We start from the raw sequence: 13,843 nt of genomic DNA on the forward strand, positions 1-13,843 counted from the left end.
TCTAAAGATGTGGGCCGAGAGGGAGAGGTAGGAGGGGCTTCTGAAACTTTCTAAGATCTCCCCAAAATTAACCAAACAATGTTCTAATGTTGTTTAAGCAACCAAAACAAAATCAACCAATGATACACATAATTACTGTAACACTATATGGGTGATTCTCATAGAAAAGCCTCAAAATATGCCCATAAATATTTATTGCAGGGCAACACTATTCATATAATTTAGGTGATCTATTTGAGCTGATTTGATTTGTAGTAGTACTGCAAAAATAAGAACTATTAATTTTTCTATTCGAAAGGTCTTTTTTATTACCACAATGTATCCACATATCTCTGTCTCGTTACAGATATTTATATTTCTTTTGTTATTTTTAGTTGCACTACTACTACTACAACAGTTACTGTTGAATCTTTTAATATCAATGTTTTCTTTGTTAATTTTAAAGAAGTGTTGGGGTAGTGAGATAAAAGTGCAAAATGTTATATTTTGTGATATATGTTTTAATAATTGGCTTTAAAATATTTGGTCTGACAACAGTACACAGTTTATGAAAAGCAAATTTTAAATTAAAACATTATTCACACATTTATCTACAAATCTAACCATGTTACAGTAATGAGAATTTGGTCACTTCAACTGGAAAATGTTAGTTAAGCCATATACATGTGAATAGAGTTGCAAAACCATCTATGAAGTGCCAGAAAATCTGAAAGTTCCATAATTCTACTTTTTTCTTCAGAGTGCCAAAAAAATGTGGTGAACTTCAAAAAACTCCAAAAAAATGTGGTGAACTTGGTCTTCCTGTTCGACGGCTCTTCCAGCATGAAAACCAGCGACTTTAACAAGAATAAAGAGTTCATCTGGGATATAATGACTCACCTTAACACCTCATTCATTCAGGTAAACACACTGTAAAGTTACATTTTCACTTTTTGTTCTTGAAAATCATGATTTTTTTCAACATAGTTGATGTAACTTCTATAAATGAACTTTGAATTATACTATAAGTGCACTTTGGTGTTGTGGTGCCACAATAGCAACATTCTAGTCTGTTATGGTTTATTATCAATTGTAGTTTTTAAACAAGCTGGGTGTAACGGTGGAGGCGAGGAGGCGGGATTAAAGTGCGACTTTCATTTATTTCAAATCTGATTTAACACAGTCCAGAATCTGAGTAGCAGAGGGTGGTAGAACAGACAAGTCCATGATGACACAGAACCAAACAAGATCAACAGAAACAAGCTACAGAGTAACAGCCACAATGCAAGACAGAGAACACAGGGGTATAAATACACTGAAGGGAAATGAGAAACACCTGGGACTAATGAGGGGTGGAGCACAGACAGGTGAAGCAAGGGGGCAGGACCAGGGAGGAGACACAGAACAACAAAAGCACATGGCACAAGAAAATAAAAGGCACATGGCTACCACAGAGGGGAAGAAACAGACACACTCAGAGGGAAAAGGGGAATCCATGACACATTTCTTATGAATTTGCAATCCTCTTGATTTGAATTGATTTGTTTTTATTGTAATTTATTGATTGTCTAATTCTGAGGGTCATAGTGAGATTAGTTGGAAATTTGACTCTGTAAATTATTATAGTAAATAACTTAAATATTTAGCAGTTAAATCTCATGTGTGAGCAATTATAGTAATATATGTCATAGTATATCGTATATTAATACATACTTAGTCCAGTGTTTGTGTACTGCATTACAAAGTACATGTAATCATTTTTTACTGTAATGAAGATGAAAGTCTGAAACAATTCCATTTTCATAACTTACAGTCATCCTTCAAGAGATTTGTGTATTTATGTATTTGTTCTAATGAGTTTGTTTCTTGTGTGTCTGTGTTTAGTTTGCTGCTGTCCAGTTTTCTGCAGTTCCCCAGATCGTTTTCAATTTTAATGATTACAAAAATGGCACAGCTCAGAATAAGCTTGATGAAGAGGAGCATATGAAGGATCTCACACACACCCACCAGGCCATAGACTTTGTTCTGTGAGTACTCAGTTTATTTCTGCTGATGCAGAGAAAATGGGCTACAGTTGCATAGATACTGGGTTAGGTAACATGATATAATAACTTATAATAACCCGTTAACTGACATATGATTTCCTTGTTTTGAACGACACTGTAATACTCCAAACAAGGCAGTGTCACTTAGACTAAGTAAGAATTCAAAATTCCAGAATCGCTGCAATCTGACGACTATTGTGAAATAGATCAACATGTTGTAGTTTTTGCACATGCCTGCGGCTCTCCACCTTTTCTCCACCCTGTGATATCCTGTAAAATTTTAGACCCAAAGTTTTTGAACATGTGATAAACTCCAAAGATCAGCTGAAGAGACGCCACTAAATAAGTTCAGAAACTACAACAGCACACTGCTCAGGCTTCATTTCAGAAACGTCACATGACAGGCATGTCTTTCTTTTATTATAGAAACAAGTAACAGTTTCCACTTTACTTTTAGATACTGCTGAAAGGTCTATAAATAAAGAATTGATATTTTACACACATCTGTTAGCAGTAGTTATACCTTCACACCAGTTATCTATTACTTATCCATAAGATATTTAATCATAATTAATGATATCATTTAATAGCTTCATGTAAAGGCTGTGTTTACTTCTTTCACTTCAGAAATCAACAAAATATGTAATTTGGTCAGAGGGGGCTGTAACTGTAACTGTTAAATGAGTATAATTATTTGTGTACCAGTCAGAATTAGGGCAGAGTTTACTGTAGTACCTGAAAAGAGCCATGCTATGAACAAGATGATGATTGAATGATACATTTAGACTAATTTATCACAATAACTGGATCCTGAAGTGAGAATGTAACTGTATTTTTATGTAAAATGAATTTTGTTAAAACAGCACTGTTTGTTTTCAGAGTAAACCTCTTTAATAATGTGTTCTCTGGTGCGGATCCTGATGCTACAAAAGCCCTGGTCATCATTACAGATGGAAATCCTTCTGATTTTAACACTAAAGATGTTATAAAGAGCTGTGAAGATCAACATATCACTCGCTTTGTTATTGGGGTGAGTCCATTAAAGCAACATATTAGACAATCACACAGATATATACCTGTATATATACATATATATATATATCATATGTATATATATATATATATATATATATATATATATATATATATATATACAGCAAGTGAAATAAGTATTGAACACGTCACCAATATTCTAAGTAAATATATTTCTAAAGGAGCTACTGACATGAAATTCTCACCAGATGACGGTAACAACCCATCCAATCCACACATGCAAAGAAATCAAACCATAGATGTCCATAAATTATGTGTAATATAATGAGAAATGACACAGGGAAAAAGTATTGAACACATGAAGAAAGAGAGGTGCACAAAGCCATGGAAAGTCATGACACCAGCTGAAATCTATCAGTAATTAGAAAGCAATCCTGCCACTTAGTGCAAATTAATATCAGCTGGTTCAACTGATGGCCTATAAAAAGGTGTCTCATTACCAAGGTGCCACATGAGAAACATCTCATGATGGGTAGAATCAGTGAGCTCTCTCAAGACCTTCACAACCTTAGTGTTGCAAAACATACTGATGGCATTGGTTACAGAAGAATTTCTAAACTACTGAAGGTTCCAGTCAGCACTGTTGGGGCCATAATCCGGAAGTGGAAAGAACGTCATTTCACTATAAACTGGCCACGACCAGATGCTCCCCGCAAGATTTCAGACAGAGGAGTGAAAAGAAGTATCAGACGAGTTGTCCAAGAGCCAAGCACCACTTGTGGAGAGCTACAGAGAGCACTGGCACGCTTCATATAATTGAAGGAAGGATGAATGAACCGAGACATTCTTGATAAAAATCTGCCATCTACCAGGATGATGAAGATGAAACGAGGGTGGACATTTCAGCAAGACAATGATCCCAAACACACAGCCAAGGAAACTCTCAATTGGTTTCAGAGAAAGAAAATAAAGCTGCTAGAATGGCCCAGCCAATCACCTGACCTGTATCCAACTGAAAATCTATGGAAGGAACTAAAGCTCAGAGTTCATAGAAGGAGCCCACAGAACCTTGAGAATTTGAAGAGTGTTTGTGTGGAAGAATGGGCCAAAATCACACCTGAGCAATGCATGCGACTGGTTTCTCCATACAGGAGGTGTCTTGAAGCTTCATCACCAACAAAGGCTTTTCTACGAAGTATTAAATACATTTCAGTAAGCGTGTTCAATACTTTTTCCCTGTCATTTCTCATTATTACAAAAAACTTATTTTATGGACATCTATGGCTTGATTTCTTTGCATGTGTGGATTGGATGGATTGTTACCGACATCTGGTGAGAATTTCATGTCAATAGCACCTTTAGAAATATATTTGGTGAAAAAAATTGGTGACGTGTTCAATACTTATTTCACCCGCTTATTTCACATCTCTTCATTAGAGAACTAAGGAGAGGAATAAACATACAGCACTCATCCATCTACCCATCAATTGTACCCACCATCACAGTGCAGTAAATGGTTTTGTCTTTGACAGGTGGGGAATATAGACGTACAAAAGCTCAGAAGATTTTCTTCAGAGCCCAAAGAAAATAACACATTCCAGATTGAAGACTACAGTGGACTGGGAGGACTTCTGGATAAGCTGCAAAATAAGATCTACAACATTGAAGGTATCAGGAAAAGCTTAAGTACAGAGTTTTATAGCTCACATGAGTTCACACTGCAGTGTGGATATGAGTCAGAATTGTTTTGCTTGTCTGACATTGACTGTTCACACGAGATTGACTTTTGGTATGACTGTGTCTAAGATACCCAGAAGGCCCTTTTTGTGTTTTTTGCTTTTCTGCTTTTAATGTGCTTCAAAACATTTTGTGAAAACAGCTGAAGTGTCCTAATAAATCCTGTATTTTCCTTGTTCAGGAGATCAGAGCGGTGGACACAGGGAACGGACAAAGGAGTTGTCTCAAAGTGGATTCAGTGCTGTCTATGATAAAGTACAACTAAACATATTCCAACCTCAGAGCCTCAAAATAACTATCACTAAATCCACTGATCTATTATAGTAGAATCTGTTTCTGATAGCATAATACTAAACATACTATTATTATGTAGTTTCAGGTAATATTCAGACAGGATTTGTTTAATGTAATGAAATTAATCTCATACTTGCCTAAATAACTATGGAATCTACCCTGGTTTTTATCAATAATCGACTCAAAGGTTCACAATTGCAAAATTATTTAAATGTTAATATTAAAGCCTTGTATGCTGAAAATTAAAGTTCAAATCCCTGCTGAGACAGTAAAGCTATTTTAGGTTGCATTGGGAAAAAATACTAACACCAACTTTGGTTTCTTCTGACTGCCCCATCCTCCTGAAATGTCCGTACATGAGCTATTGCTTCATCATTGGCTAACAAACACTGTTTCCATGAAGGTTGGGATGCTGTGCAAACTGTAAGTAAAATATAATCCAATGACAGGCAAATGATTTAAACTCTATGTTTAATTGGAAATAATTCAAAGACAACATATCAAATGTTGAAACTGACATTTTATTCTTTTTTGAAAATTACAAACCCATTTTTAGTTTGATGCCAGCAACACATCCCAAAAAAGTTAGGACGGGGGCATGTTTACCACTCTGCTTCATCACCTCTTCTTTTAACAACACTCTGTAAGCATTTGGGAACTGTGGACACCAATAGTTGTAGTTTTGAAAGCATCCACTGACCCCGCTCTGTCATTTACATGGCCGACCACTTCATGGTGGAGTTTCTGTCATTCCCAATCGCTTCCACTTTTTTATAAATTTGTTATATATGTTTAAAATATCAGTACCAGGAAGGCGTGTCAACAAAAACTTTAAATTTGGTGTTAGTGTATTTTTCATTGTTGAATGGATTCCCATGTTAATGGCAATCAACTGTTAATCATTAATTCTTTATTCATTATTCTTTATTCATTACTATAAATAAAAATTGTGTTCTACAGACATGTTTAGATTGACCTTTAATGCAGTAATGTAGTCACACTAGACACATGTCTGTTTTGTTCTGGACTGCAGGATGTTCTGGTGTTGGGAGCGGTTGGATCGAATGAATGGCGTGGAATGCTTTATGAAGTTGGATCCACAGAGATAGAAATCAAAGACCCAAAGCTGAACAACAACTCCTACATGGGTACATTATATATGCATTTGCCTTTGATTAGCTGTGCAGTGTATGTATGTATTTTATTTGAGTGGTAGAACAGTTGCGTCCAACTACGTTGTCAGGGCCAGGCAAATGGTCCATATTTTTCCTTCATCCCTATGTATTGAAGGTTGAGTTGGAGCAAAAATATGGACCATGTGGCGACCCTTGGACTGGTGTAGGAACCACTTTAATAGACATATTTTACATTGTGTGCTTTTGAGGTTATTGTATGTTGTTGTTATCACTGTTATCAATGTAGAGATGTCTGGTTAATATTGCTGGTCTGTTTAGGTTACTCCACAGCAGTTGGACAGAGAGGTGGAGTCTCTCTTCTGTTCTCTGGAGCTCCAAGGTCCAATTACAAAGGTCAGGTCACTCTGTTCAGGAAGCAGAACACATGGGAAGTCACCACCAGTGTCAGTGGAGAACAGGCCAGTAACTCAAAAGAACTCAACCTTCACATATCCTTCTATTGTTTTTATATCCAACAGCTTCTCACAGTCACTCAGCTGATTCCAGATCATAAACAATTCCTCTGCAGGTCGGCTCGTACTTTGGTGCCTCTCTCTGTTTGTTGGATGTGGACTCGGATGGTGACACTGACTTTCTTGTGGTTGGAGCTCCTCTGTACTACCAGGCTCAGCTGCGGAGAGAAGGCAGGATGTACGTCTACAGGGTCATAAATGAGGTACAGCACAGTCGTCCTCTACAGCTACACTACAGCCACCAAAAAGTAGTCAAAGATAGTCCAATAAGAGTGTGATATCAATGTGATTTGGGTTTTTAATCACAAAATCTCAAATCTCAACCTCAAAATGCTTTAGTTGTGGTAGAAATCTGAACATATATTTAATGTTGAAATAGTTGCCTAGAGTTAATAATATATCAGCTTCACAGTTCTGCTAAGATGTATTAATACATTCAGAGACATAGTTTGTGTTCTAGTTCTAAGAATGTCTTGATTCACCTTGATGAGCAATAAAAAGTTTTTGCAGGTATGTCTGTTGTTGTTGTTGTTGTTGTTGTTGTTGTTGTTTTTTTTTGCTGTTAATGTCATCACTAAAAATGGGTATGAAGTCAGTAACTCTATAGTCATGTGTTGACACAAGATCAAAATTTTCCAATGTCTCGATTTGGAAAATCTGTTATTTGTACTAATAATAATACTATTAATAAGAATTAAGAAAAATAAATGAATAAGCTAATATTCATAATATATGTAAAAAGTGATAAGCAATCCATGATGGTAATCATCTCATCTCATCAGCACTGGAACAGCAGCAAGGTGTGATATAGCCAGGTTCCATCCCAAAATCCAGCAAAACATAGTGTGTATGAATAGAATCAGTAAAGTAGTGGAAATGTGTGTTGCAGAATGTGAATACCCTCTGTTGTCCACAGTTCATAATGGTTCTTTGGTCCAGGACAACTTTCCTCTCTTAAGACTCAGACAGTTGTCAGTCTGGACAGATGTTCAGTGATTATGTTTTCTTTCCTGCATGATAATGGCCTTCAGAACTAAAATGAATGGAGTATGAAGTACCACTGGGTCCTCCTCGTTCTTCATGTTTTTGAACTAGGTCAATCTGAAGCTCAAATTTCCTGAATCACTGAAGAACCTGATCCTTTGGAATATTTGATCCATAAAATGCTGTTATGACACTGGGGCCTCATGGAGCCCCAAGGGCATGAACTGGGATTGATCAATCCAGTGTCCTAGACCACTTTTCCCAGAAAGACTTAATAGTAACCTTTACATCACATCGTCAGCATGAGTTGCTGTGTCATTTCACTGAAGAACATGCCAACACAATCCAATGTAAGAAAAAAAATCAGGTTATATAGGTGTTATGTCAACTTGACATCAAAGTTGGCAAAAGCAGCCTTTATGCTAGACAATATGATAGACAAGGAGTAAACCCATTAGTGTTTATGCAGGTTCATGTCAGTTGTGTCGATGAGCTCATGTACTTGTCAAGCACTACAGCTAAATCTTACCAATAATCTAAGACAATGGTAGTTGGTAACAGTTCCAATTATGTATGGCCCTTTTCTCTGTCCATAGATGATACTGGAGAAGGAACTGGAGGTGGCTGACTGTGTTCAGGGCCGGTTTGCAGCAACTGTAACATCTGTAGCAGATCTGAATGGAGATGAGCTGCAGGATGTAGCTGTTGGAGCACCACTGGAGAACAATGGCGGAGGAGCTGTTTACATCTACCTTGGGAACCGCATCCATGGTATACGTCCACAGTACAGCCAGGTACATCCCAAAACCCCAACACAAGGCATAAACCCTTCCCTCAATAAATCCAGGTACACTTCAGATGCAAAGCATTATGGTTTCTTCCTGTATTTGTCCAGTGCATTTGCATCAAATTTAAGGTCTTTAATCCCTTGATAGCCTATGGAGCATATGCTGCAGCAGCAGTTTGGCTGTCTTCTTGGCTGATGGGAGCTTGGGCAATGCAATAAATCTGTAAGCCTGAGAGAACCTGACAACCACACCTAAAACCACAATATTGCTCTGAGAAACAGGCAACCCTATGATAAAGTCTAGGGAAAGATGGGATCATAGGCACAAATGTATCAGTAAAGGATGGAGCAGGCCTGCTGGTCATGTTCTGGGTTCTTTGCTTTGGGCACAGACCTGGCAGGCCCAAACATCATGGTCTGCCATCTGGAAGAAGGTACCGCAGCATTCGGGCGCTCACAGTGCAACAGTTTCTTTCCACAAACCATCAGATTCCTCAACTCCCACGGACTCAATTGAAGGACACCCACACACACCCACACACACATATACATAACAATATGGGACTAACTCACTCCCCATTTCTTGCAGTTCCAGATTATGTCTGGAACACTTTATTAAAATACAGTATAATTACTGCTCTTTAACTGAAAAACTTCATTTGATATGACTGTAGATCTGAATATTTGCATTTTTGCACATTTTACTTCACTTCAACAATGTTAGCTGCTAGAATTACTACATCAACCAAATACTCTATTGCATTGCTGCTCTTGTTGCTGCCTCAGTGACCACTATGCTCATATATGCTAGGCTCTCTGCAAAGCTGCTAATATGTCATAGTGTGTTCCACCCTCCTCTGCACAGCTCCACACACTCTCAGTGCCGTGTGCTGCCTGTGCTCTGTTCTGTATTTATTGTAAGTCTTTCTTATTTATTTATTGTACTGTATTGTCTGCACTGTGTATATTGTATTGTATTGTCTTGTGTTCCTGTGTTGGTCCTGGAGGAACATTGGTTTGTTTCACTGTGTACTTGTATAGAGCTGAAATGACAAAGCCTGACTTGACTTGACTTGACCTTGAGGGAAAGTTGAGATTTCGGAAGATATTAGCTGATGCCCCTCTGGTCATAACCAATGTGTGTGTCAGTAAATCTGCAAATTTGCATTTGTAGCGAATCTTGGCTCGGATGATTTCTGAGAATCTGCAGCAGTTTGGTGTGGTGATTGATGGTGTCATGGACATGGAAGGAGATGGACTTACAGACATTGTTGTGGGAGCACGAGGGACGGTTTTTCTGTTAAAGTAAGAAGAAATACACAATAAAATTATAAAAAAAAGTATAAAGTAACCACCAACTCATCCAACCACCCAATCTTCACACAAGAAAATAAATAAATAATTTAGGAAGTTCACCTAAGTCTGCAGATGGTCCCGTAGACATGAACCCAAAACAGTTTTTTATGAGATCTTACATATTGTGGGAAATCAATATGAAATAGAATGAAACACGTTTTCTGAAAAAAATGCCTTTTCTCAAAATTAGGAAAAACTCAGGACAAACAAATACGCAGTTGTTTTTATGTTAAGTGTATCTCTGATGTGTTCCTGTGAAGTGTTTCTATAGCCCAGTAAGTTAAACCTGTGATGTGTCTGGTTCTTTCAGGGCTCGACCAGTTCTGTCTGTTTCTGCCCACCTCAGTTTCTCCCCCTCCGAAATCCTTGATAACTTTGACTGCTTAGTCCAAACTGATGACAAAATACACATTGCTACCCTCAGCACCTGCTTCAGTGTGGAAGAGAAAACCAACAGCACAGGTATGCTAACCTGGAGCGCAGCAAAACAGTGCCAAAAACACAAGTATGATCTCTTGGAACACAGAACAATAGAGTGGAAAGACAAATAATGCTCACCAGAGGCCGTCTGCACCAACAGGTCTTAACTACGAGAGACTCAACTGCTAAGTTGGTTGTAGCTTAGGCCAGTTTTCAGAGAGGACTCTATACTTGTTGTGCCAACCAAAGTTACGCCAAGGTGTGACTAAAGCTGTTTCCCAATTCAGGGGCTACATTCTTCGGCGGCTGCATTTAAGGGCTGATTGCATCACAGCGGCTCAACTAGCCTGTCCCATTTCAAAGGCTCCTTGATATGCATCTGAGATGTGTCCTTTTCCATTGCAGGGTTGGCTCCTTCGCCAGCCAATGTACCTTGAAGAGCTTGACAGGATCAGGGTTTTTGTGATGCAATGCTGAGGGTGGGAACAGCAGTGCTGTGGCACAAACGGAAATCTGTTGTAGAGCAGAGCACCTCATTTCGGTTAAGCCTTCGCAGGTCTACACAGCCTTCGAAGGACACAGCTTCGTAGCCTGCATCCACTGAATTGGGACACACTTTAAGACTGGTTTTCATGGTGCAAATTCATGTCAAAACATATGTACCAATGGCAGTTGCTAAGCAATCAGGGTTGCTAAGCAAAACAACTGCATGTGCGTACCTGCTACTGGCAAAAGCAGAGGTAATTTCACCAACAAGGAAACATGCAAACTGATCAAGTTATAGAGTAGCTTAAAGTCACTCTAATGGATAAACATCTTAATAGCTTAATTAAAAAAGTCAACACATGCTGGTTCAAAAGAACAGAGCTCAGTAGAACAGAGTTTTTCAACCTTTTTGAACAGTGACCATTTAAAGATGTTTTTTGGGGTTGGTGACCCTCTCCATCTTGTCTCACCCCTAAAACATCACAGCTCTTCTCAATGCTCTGTATAGAGGTTTGCTCTGGAAGTATGTTTTTGTAGTGTCTTTTCAGCTTACAACCTGTTGGCACAACAGTCTTAAAGTTACGACCGACTTAACTTACAACTGGGTATAAGCCTTGCTGGTGCAACTGGCCCCCTGGAGCACGCATATCTGGATGAATAGTTCACTTTAATCATGAACATGAACATGAACCTTTTTTCTATTCCTCTTAGGAGCAGTAAGCAGTGGTCTGAATGTGTCATATGAGCTCAGAGCAGACACTGCGAGAACATGGAGTAGTAGAGCATTTTTCCTTCCGAAAGATAAAACGTCCAGGAGTTTCCTAAATTCTGTGCTGTTGGACTCACATTATTCCTGCTTCAATCACACTGTCTACATGCCAGTATGTGACTCTACCATCGTTTTTAAAATCTCATCCTAATTTAGCACCTAAAATGTTTCTGAAGGGCTGGATTTGTCAGAGCAGAGTTTTAGCTAAACTCTGCTTTAACTCCAGGATCAGGGTTGGAACTATTGCTCTAACCACTCCATCTGCATTCCACTGATAATATGACCGTCTACATACCACTGCAAGTCATATTGTCTTCCTGTTTCAGAAATGTGTAACGGACACAGTGTCTCCTGTGTTCATCTGGCTTAATTTCTCCCAGGCTGGTCAGCAGCCAAGCAGCTCCAATGCTGTCCTTGACATTGACAGCAGAACAACTGCTAATGCGGAGGTGAGCCATGTGTCTGTCAGCCCTCCTTCTGCAGTGGTGTTGGCCAACTGGGGTCATATAAAGTGTGATAGAACAATGTGGCAATGATTCTAGTGAGGTTCTAAGTGAGGTCATCGCACATCCTCAGAGTGTACCACACCTCAAACTCTTACTAAACCTACTGTAAACATTCAAGCATTCAAATAGAAGTTGCTCAATCCCTTTTATTGAGTTTCTGACTCAAATACACCCTTAGTTAGCTATTGTTTTTAACATTAATTACAATAACACTGCTTGCTACAGTGGGAATATTTCAAGCATGAGTTAACACAAATGTTAGGCAGGATTATTTGCTTACTAACAAATGGTGGCAACAATCCTGTAATCAGACAAGGCATCTGGTACTTTTAGTGCTAGACTCAATCTTTGAGCTGAATAGCTGAGTTAGAGTTGCTCTCTGAGATGAATGGTTTATGAAATATCAATCTGGTTGGATCAGCAATAAAAGTGAGGCTTTGTCATCTTTTTTTAGTCTGACTTTTCAGCTATTCACTTCTGGCCTCTGTTTGATCTGTTTGCTCCTGTGGTTCCAGATTCCCTTCCAAAGAAACTGTGGGAATGTGAGCTGTGTGGCAGATCTAAAGCTGGACTTTGACTTCTTGTGAGAATATCATCAGACTCAAACACACACAGGTGGATCTGAAGATGAAATGTGTGAAACTCTGTGTTTATCAGCTTTATCAGCTGTTTGTTGTTCACTTTCAGGAACAGGACTTTGCTGGTGGTGGATCAGTCATATTTCATCATCACCGTTTCTCTGCTGAATAAAGGAGATGATTCCTTCAACACCAGTGTGGAGCTTCGCTACCCAGAGGGCCTGTCGCTCTCCAAGTTTGACACTATTAAGGTACAGCTAATCCTGATTAGAATCATTAATGCAAAGACAACAGTCCCAGTGAAACTACTCTGTTACTGTTACTGACCCCAGAAAATGTTAGCAACCTGCACTTAGTGCCTTTGATGATGAGAAAGTACTTGGCTTGGCTAATTTGGAAATATTTACAGGTTGACTGGAGAGGATAAGTCACATGGATAAATGGTAGAAACAAATTTAGATTTTCAGGATGCATCTTATCAGACTGGCAACTTTGTTTTGCCAATTGCCAGCAGAGCTCTCTCGTATGCCTGCACATAATCCACCATACATGATTTTTTTTCTTACCCAAATTTCTAATTTGTAATTAGTCATTACAAATGCCACATACCAATCCAGAGAGAGTGAGGCCAATTAGGCCTTCTTGGACTCCTGACCATAGATGGCTGTGACATCAGTGAATTTACTGTATTTAAGCATATTTTGAAACTGCTGTACGCAGTGTGATGCTCCTGAGAGAAATGACTGTTGTGATATGAAACAGTACCTGTAATGCCTATTCTAGGCCAGCAGGAGGACTCTGAGCAGTTGTGGAGATCAAGATGATGGTGCTCTGGATAAAACCACCTGCAGCATCAGTTTACCAGTGTACCGCAAAGGCACCAGCGTAAGAGATATACTGTATTTGTGACAACCTGATATTTTTCAAAAATCTAATGCAATCTTTGGACATTTTGATAGATATCCAGGATTTAAAATATTAACCAACTATCTTTGAAAGGCACTATACCAGTGCTCACAAACTCTCCTCCTGAAAATCTGCTTTCCTGCAGTGTTTAGTTCCAACTTGTTTCTGGCCCTTTACCTATCACTAATGCATTTGATCCACCCAAACAAAAACTTCTGAATATGTTAATTAGCTGAAGTAGGTTTGGCAGACTGTTTGTGGAGCAAGGCTTAGTAGGAAGGTAGACCTCCAGTGGCAGGGTTGATAATGCATTATACTGTACTGTTACTCTGACGTGTAGTAATGTATACACCTA

General features: G+C 38.7%; 1 pseudogene; it reads left to right on the top strand.

The window, feature by feature from the left end:
* LOC118804042 overlaps window positions 1–13,843 on the top strand; it is a 56,792-nt pseudogene that overhangs the window by 24,775 nt on the left and 18,174 nt on the right.

Source organism: Colossoma macropomum, unplaced genomic scaffold (assembly GCF_904425465.1).
Source record: "Colossoma macropomum unplaced genomic scaffold, Colossoma_macropomum, whole genome shotgun sequence".
Classification (NCBI taxonomy): domain Eukaryota; kingdom Metazoa; phylum Chordata; class Actinopteri; order Characiformes; family Serrasalmidae; genus Colossoma; species Colossoma macropomum.